Source organism: Belonocnema kinseyi, chromosome 4 (assembly GCF_010883055.1).
Source record: "Belonocnema kinseyi isolate 2016_QV_RU_SX_M_011 chromosome 4, B_treatae_v1, whole genome shotgun sequence".
Lineage (NCBI taxonomy): Eukaryota > Metazoa > Arthropoda > Insecta > Hymenoptera > Cynipidae > Belonocnema > Belonocnema kinseyi.
The window spans coordinates 42,856,975-42,864,395 of NC_046660.1; the positions used below are offsets into that span (position 1 = coordinate 42,856,975).

Here is a 7,421-nt window from a genome sequence, read left to right on the forward strand (position 1 = left end):
TTTAAATGTAAGAATAAATACTTCTGAATAAAAGCATTTACGTATCTGGGAGGATAACAAAAATTTCAAATTCAAGTTTTAGAAAAGCATGAAGTTGAAAGATGTTTTCTTTTTAAATAGTTCAAAATTAGATATCTTTTCCAATGTATAAAAATTTAAATAAAAAAAAATATACGAATGGAAAATACAAATTTATTTCGTACAAATTTGATAGCATTTCAAGTTCAACTTACAAAATTGAGGAACGTTGGAAGTATTCCAACTTTCAAAACTTTTAAGTAAAAAAATTTCAAGTTAAAAGTAAATGTAATCTATAAACTTGTATCGTTCTTCCGAATTAAATTTGGAGTTCAAAAAATTAGAATTTAATCAGTTTCATTTCATTATCTCTTAAATGTTTAAACTGATGTCTAGATTTTTTTCAATATCTCTGAAAAAGGCATGTAATTTTGAAATCGAAATTATGTATCGGTTTGGTACAAGAAATTGAATTAAAAAATTTTAGAACAAATTCATCATATAATTCTAAAAATTATAGGACTTAAACTCTATATTTTCCAACAAATTTTATCGATGGTTTTCGAAAGAGGCTGTTAAAAAGCACCAGAATCGGAACAAAATTGGAACATGTGAATTAGGTTAAATCCTATAGAATTGTACAGAAATAATTTTTTCTTACATACGTCAAGATTAAAATAATAGTATCTTATTTGACAAGTATTATAATTTAAAAAAACTTACATCAACATTTCAAAACAAGTTTCATATGATGTTAGGGGCGACCCATAAATTACGTAACACTTGATTTTTTTTACTTTTTCCTAAAGGGATCGTCCATATATTACGTAAGAATTTTTTCTTTTGTTTATATCGCTGTATCCTTTTCAACTTGATAAAAATATTATTTTCGTCTTTATTCAAACAACAGAAAAACGTCTTACGTAATATATGGACAATCCCAAATTACTAGCACATATCTTCAATTATTTAATATTGTTTATTCTTTTTTTAGATTTTTCGATAAGCTAAACGTGACCACTTTAAACTAAATTTAAGGGTACATTTAATAAATAGTACAAATCGCAATAAACTTGAAAAATGTTGGATTTTGTGGGCAGTAGTAATTTACAAATTTGTGAATTAACTCTTTCATGGACATCTTTTAAGCTCTTTAAAATCTGTGGAAATACCTTTAAATATTTAAAAAACACTTGAAATTTGTAAAATCCTTTGAAATCTCTTCTAATTTTTCAAAATAATAAAATAATCAATACATTTTGAAAATTTCAAATATTTCTAACCCCTCAATTCTTGTGAATAAATTCTTTAAAATTTCATTAAATATAATAAAATTTCTTGAGTTCCATAAAATTTTCTCAAACCTGATGATATTCCTCGAAATGCCTTGAAATTTTATTAAAATATAACATAATGTCTTGATGTATTTAAAGATCTATGAATTCCTTTGAAATCGTAGGAAATTCATAAAAATAACTTTTTGAGGGCTTTTAAAATTCTGTAATAATATTACTGAAATCCTTGGAAATATGATGAAATTCCGTGAAACTCCTTAAAAATCGTTTTAAGTATTTGAAAACCTTCTGAAATTCCATGAAAAATTTACAAACATCCTAAAGTCATTAGAATTCTTTAAAATATTTATAAATATCTTCAAATCCAATAAAAATACATACATGAAATCCTTTGAAATTTTGTAAAGCTTTAGAAAATTTTGCTTGGAATCTTTTCAAATGTCTTAAAATATATAAAGGCCTTTGAAATATATTAAAAATGCTTGGAATATTTGAAAATTTCTTCAAAATCTTTCAAATCCATCAGTTCTTGTGAATAAATTCGTTGAAATTTCAATAAAAGTTTAAAATATCATAAAATCCCGTGAAATTCCAAAAATTTAATAAATTCTGATGATATTCCTTTAAATATTTGAAGTTCAATGGAATCCCTTGAAGTCCTGAAAATCCATTAAAATTATTTGATAACTTTTAAAATCCTCTTTCAAAAATCTCTTCAAATCCTTTAAAATCCCTCCATTTTCGTAAATAAATTCTACTACAATTTTGGATACAAAAATAGCTGTTAAGTAATTTATGAATGCCCCCTCAATAAATTATAAATATAATGACAAAATTTATAATTTATCAAGAATCTACTTAAAGTACGAGGATAAAATGTTAAATTTAGAGATAGGTTCGTTCGTTTATAAAATATTCTAACTGCTTTGTGTAATTTCAATATTTATTACTAAATGTTCTATTATCTCTGACCTCAACGTCAAACTTTTATATTTATTTATTAGAATTACGCTTTCGGATGTTTTGTCCATTTTTTCTATATTGTTTAAGTATACTTGATTTCTGTATTATTTTCCCGCAACTGTATTATTATTTTAATAAGTTATTATTAAAGTCAAGTTTGTTCGCCACCTCTTACAAATTCCATATAAAATTTATTAAAAAAATGATACAAAAGATTATCCAGTATTTGTTTTATTTTATTTTTTCTGAATAAATATTTGATGCACGTTATTCAGTTTTCATATGCTAAACCACTGAGCATATATTTGTAATATGCACATTTATGTTGTAAATCTGAGAGGAAAACTCACAAAATACATAGTAGTGTAATCAACAATTACTCAGAAAAACTCAAAAAAATATTTGAGTTTTTAGTTTTTTAACACGATACTTGATAAGATTACTGAAAAAAATGTGTATTTTGTGAATTATTAGTATTTTTATAAAATTTTTAAAAGTCAATTTTAATATTGAAAATAACTATATTGTGTTTGTCTATAAGTAATAATTATTTGTCATTATTGCAACGTCATATCTGTACAAAAAGTGTACCACAATAAATGCTGCAACATTTAATTTTCATTTCCATAAAGGATTGTAATTTTCTTCTTAAAAAACAAATAATTCAGCCTTGAGGAAAAACAAGTAATCAGAAACGATTAAATTTGGAATTTTTAAAACTTTAACAGTTTATTTTATAAATATTATTTAAAAAATCTAAATTTTTTATTGTTAATTTGTTAGATGCATTTAATTCACATGCAATAGTTTTTGAAATGTGAACCTTTTCAATAAAATTTTTATATCTTTTGGTATTGTTTTCTGTACAAAGATTTTATTATTAAGATTAAATTAATTTTAAACAAAGCTTCATAAAACTGACTGACAAAATTAGTTTAACTAAATTTATAAGTATGTGCCTGTATCTCAAAATACAGGTACATGCATCTCAAAATAGTTTTGTATCTCACAATTATGTAATTTTATTATTTTTAAAATTTTTGGTATCATTTTCTATACAAAAATTATTATAAAGATTTAATTCCTTTTAAATAAACCTTATATAATTTTTTTCAAATTTGATAAATATTCAACTTTAAAAATGTTCTATTTTAACTTTTAAGCATACATTTTTATATCAATAATTTAAAAATTTAGTTTTAAAGACCATTCAATTTGAAATTTTTAAATTAAGAAAAATCACAATTATCTAATATTTACAAATATCTGACTGTTCATTTCAAATTCGTAATTACAAATAAAAAACAGAAAATTAAACTTTGAACGTTACAATTTCAATTACTCTATTTAAAAGAAATTTAATTTGTTACTCAAATTGTTGAATTGTTATGTATAAATAACCATTTAACACCTACTATCCTTAAAAAAAATTCGAGTAAGTTCAAGAAACATTTAGAAGTTTTGAAAAAATTCAAACTTAATTAAATATCTGAAATGATTTCAAATAATTTTGAAGAGCTTTAAAAAAATAAAACACGTTTCCTTAAGATTCGTAGGAAAATTGAAAATGATTTTTTATTTTGAAAAATTAATTTAAGATAATATTTAAAAAGATTTAGAAAGATTTAAGAAACTATGAAAAATTAATGTTAAAAATTTTAAGCAATTCCACATTCATTTTTAATGGTTTTGGAATTCTTTCAAAATCTTTTTAAACATTCTCTTAAATTAATTTTTCAAAATAAGAAATCATTTTGAATTTTCCTACGAAATTTTAGAAAATGTTTTATTCTTTTGAAGCCCTTCACAATTCTTAAAAATCTTCGAAATTATTTGAAATCATTTCAGATATTTAATTAATTTAGAATTTTTTCAAAACTTCCAAACATTTCTTGAACTTACTCGAATTTTTTCTCAGGACAATAGAGGTTAAATGGTTATTTATACATAACAATTCAACAATTTGAGTAACAAATTAAATTTTGTTTAAATAGTGTAATTAAACTTTTAACGTTCAAAGTTTAGTTTTATGTATTTCATTTGTAATGACGGATTTTAAATGAACAGTCAGTATTTATAAATATTAGATAATTGTTATTTTTCTTGATTAAAAAGTTTCAAATTGAGTGGTTTAAAAATTGAATATTTTAAACTGAAATAATATTTGAAATTCAATTAAAGCCTTTGATTACGAATATATTATTTTAAAGTTATTTTAAAATTAAAAATAGTTGATAAAGTTTCAATCGGGTGTTGACATTTGTCTAACTAAAGAAACTTTAAAATTTAAACAGTTTAATTTTTTAAGATTGAATCTGGAAATTCTAAAATTATGAACGGATTCATATTCGTCTTATAAAATCAATTATTATTTACTTTTTAATATTTAAATTATAGTTAAATTAAAAAATTATTAATTAATATATATTCACATTTGATCGACTAAAAATGCCTTTTTATCCTAAACCATGTATTTCAAACATTTCAAATTTTTAATTTTTTAAGCCTTAAAACTTAATTTTAAAATTCTTTCAATAAAAATGTACGCTTAAAAATTAAAGTAGTAACGAAACGATGGAGTAGAGGTTACGCTCCGTACGCAACTTCAGACTACGCTTGTCCGCGTGAAACAAATTGTTCAATACAATTATGTAATTTCATTATTTTTGAAATATTGTAGTATGGTTTTCTATAAACAAAATTGATTATAAAGATTCCATTACTTTTAAATAAAGCCTTTCTATTTTTTTTGTCAAGTCTGATAAATTCTACGAGGTTAATTAAAGAAATAAGAAAGCTGATATATTAAACGATTGTTAAACCAAACAAATTGTTGAATACGATCTTTTGTATTTTTTATACCTTGGTATCGTTTTCTATAAAAAGATTTTATTACATATATTAAAATTAAATTACTTTAAAATAAAACTTCATAAAACTATCTGTTTAAATTAGTTTAACTGAATTGGTAAGAATCAATAAAAAAATTCCAATTTTGTTAAATTCTAAAAAATTAGTTAAAGAAATAAGAAAGAAGATAAGTTTAACGATTATCTCGACAGTTATTAAATGAAATAAATTGTTGAGAACATTCTATTTTTTTATATTTTGGTGTCATTTTCTATAAAAAGACTTTATTATTAACATTCAATTAATTTTAAATAAAACTTTTTATAAAACTGGCTGATAAAATTTGTTTAACTAAACTAGCAAGTACCTGTAAAGAAATTTAATCAATCTATATTTTCTCAGTTTTGGTGAATTCTACGAAATCAATAATTTAAAAAAAAAACTAAGATGATAAAGTGTATTTGTTATCGTTTCATATGAAAATATTTTATTATATATTAAGATTCAATTAATACTGGCTGATAAAATTAGTTTAACTAAATTCGTAAGTACTTATCTAAATTTTTCATTCAATTTTTCTAATTTCTACGAGATCAATTAAAGAAATTTAAAAAATAATAAATTGAATGGTTATCTCTGGAATTATTAAATGAAATAAATGGTTGAGTACAGTTAATTATATTTTTAACCTTTTGGTATCGTTTTCCATAAAACGACTTTCTTTATAACATTCAATTAATGTAAAATAAAACTTTATACAACTGGCTGCTAAAATTAGTTTAACTAAATTTGTAAGAATTATAAGAATCAATCAAATAATTCGAATTTGCTAAATTCTAAGATATCAATGAAAGAAATAAGGACGATAAGTTGAACGATTATCTCGGCAATTATTAAATAAAATTAATTATTCAGAACAATTTGTTCTCTTTTTAATATTTTGATATCATTTTCTACAAAAAGATCTTATTATTAACATTCAATTAGTTTTAAATTAAACTTTTCAGAAAACTGGCTGATAAAATTAGTTTAACTAAATTCATAAGTACTGTAAAGTTATAATTTTCTTTGATTCATCAATAGAAAATTTCCCTGCCTATTATTATTATGGTCTGTAATTAATTTACAAATTTAAAAATATCTTGGAGGTCGCAAGCCGCTCCGGGACTAATATAATTGTAAGTTTAAAGAATAATTGGCTAAATTGCTTGTTTTTCCATCTTTTATATATATATATATATATATCTAAGAGATTCCACCGGGGTTGGAATTCAATTTAGATCGAGATATTAGGTCTTATGATATCTTTAGTTTAGATCGTTTTTAGATTGCACTGTTGCTGCAGCTCAGGGCCGACCATAAAACTAAGGTACTATATAAAATCGGTCCTGTATTTGGCACCAGATTAAATGATCAAGATTTAAAGGAGATTTTTCAGGAATTTAGATGATATTCGAATTATCGCGGTTAGGATGTGTTCGGCTAGAATAAAATTAGGTGACAGAATTTTTGATAACTCCAGCGGAATTTTGCTAGCTACCTTCCTGTCTTCTTGCTTTAAAAATCCTGCGCATTAAAGCCTAGTTAAGTGTGCGCAACCAAGCGCAACACAACCGGAAATATGGCTAACGGGTAAGTAGTTTTTGACTTGCTTTTAGGTACAAATATAATTATATTAGATGTTTTTATCAATTAAATTGTAAAAAATAGATGTACATTTGATTGTGTAAGATTTTACGTGCATGTTTTATCATATATTTTATGTCGCTCCTGTAAATTTGGAATAATATGTAATGTTTAAAGTGAACCTAACCTAATAATAAGCATGCATGCTTGTTTCATATCTAGCTAATCTTTAATATTATTTTTCACCGTTTTGTTGGGAAAATAAAATATAATAAGATTTTTTAATTGTTCAAAAAAATTATATTTTTGACTCTTCATTCTGTTGTAATGCTTTTCGACCTGGTGCTGCTACTGGCGTGACCAGACGTCCAGCAGGATTTATCAGGCTGGATTTATCCTAAATTTTTCTTTCTGTCGTTTTTTGGGCTGTCCTTTTTTTTATGACATTATACTTTTGGTTGAAAAATTATCTTTCGTAGTTGAAAATAATTCATCACTAAGGGCATGTGACACAGCTAAATACCTATATTACCGACCTCACTTCTTCAGTTCACTGAATGTTTTTTGAAACCTAAGAATTTTTTTTATAAATAAAATATCGAGCTGAAACTTTGGAAAATGTATTAGAGTACAATAAAGTACGTTTAGGTACTGCATTTTGGTAGGAAC

The 7,421-nt window shown here is 23.5% G+C and overlaps 1 long non-coding RNA gene across 1 annotated transcript in view; it reads left to right on the forward strand.

The window, feature by feature from the left end:
• The first annotated feature begins 6,725 nt into the window (after positions 1-6,725).
• Positions 6,726-7,421, forward strand: part of LOC117171748 — a 10,922-nt gene continuing 10,226 nt past the window's right edge. Inside the window, exon 1 of the long non-coding RNA XR_004466917.1 lies at positions 6,726-6,758. This is a non-coding gene — a long non-coding RNA (uncharacterized LOC117171748). The remainder of the gene's footprint in view (positions 6,759-7,421) is intronic.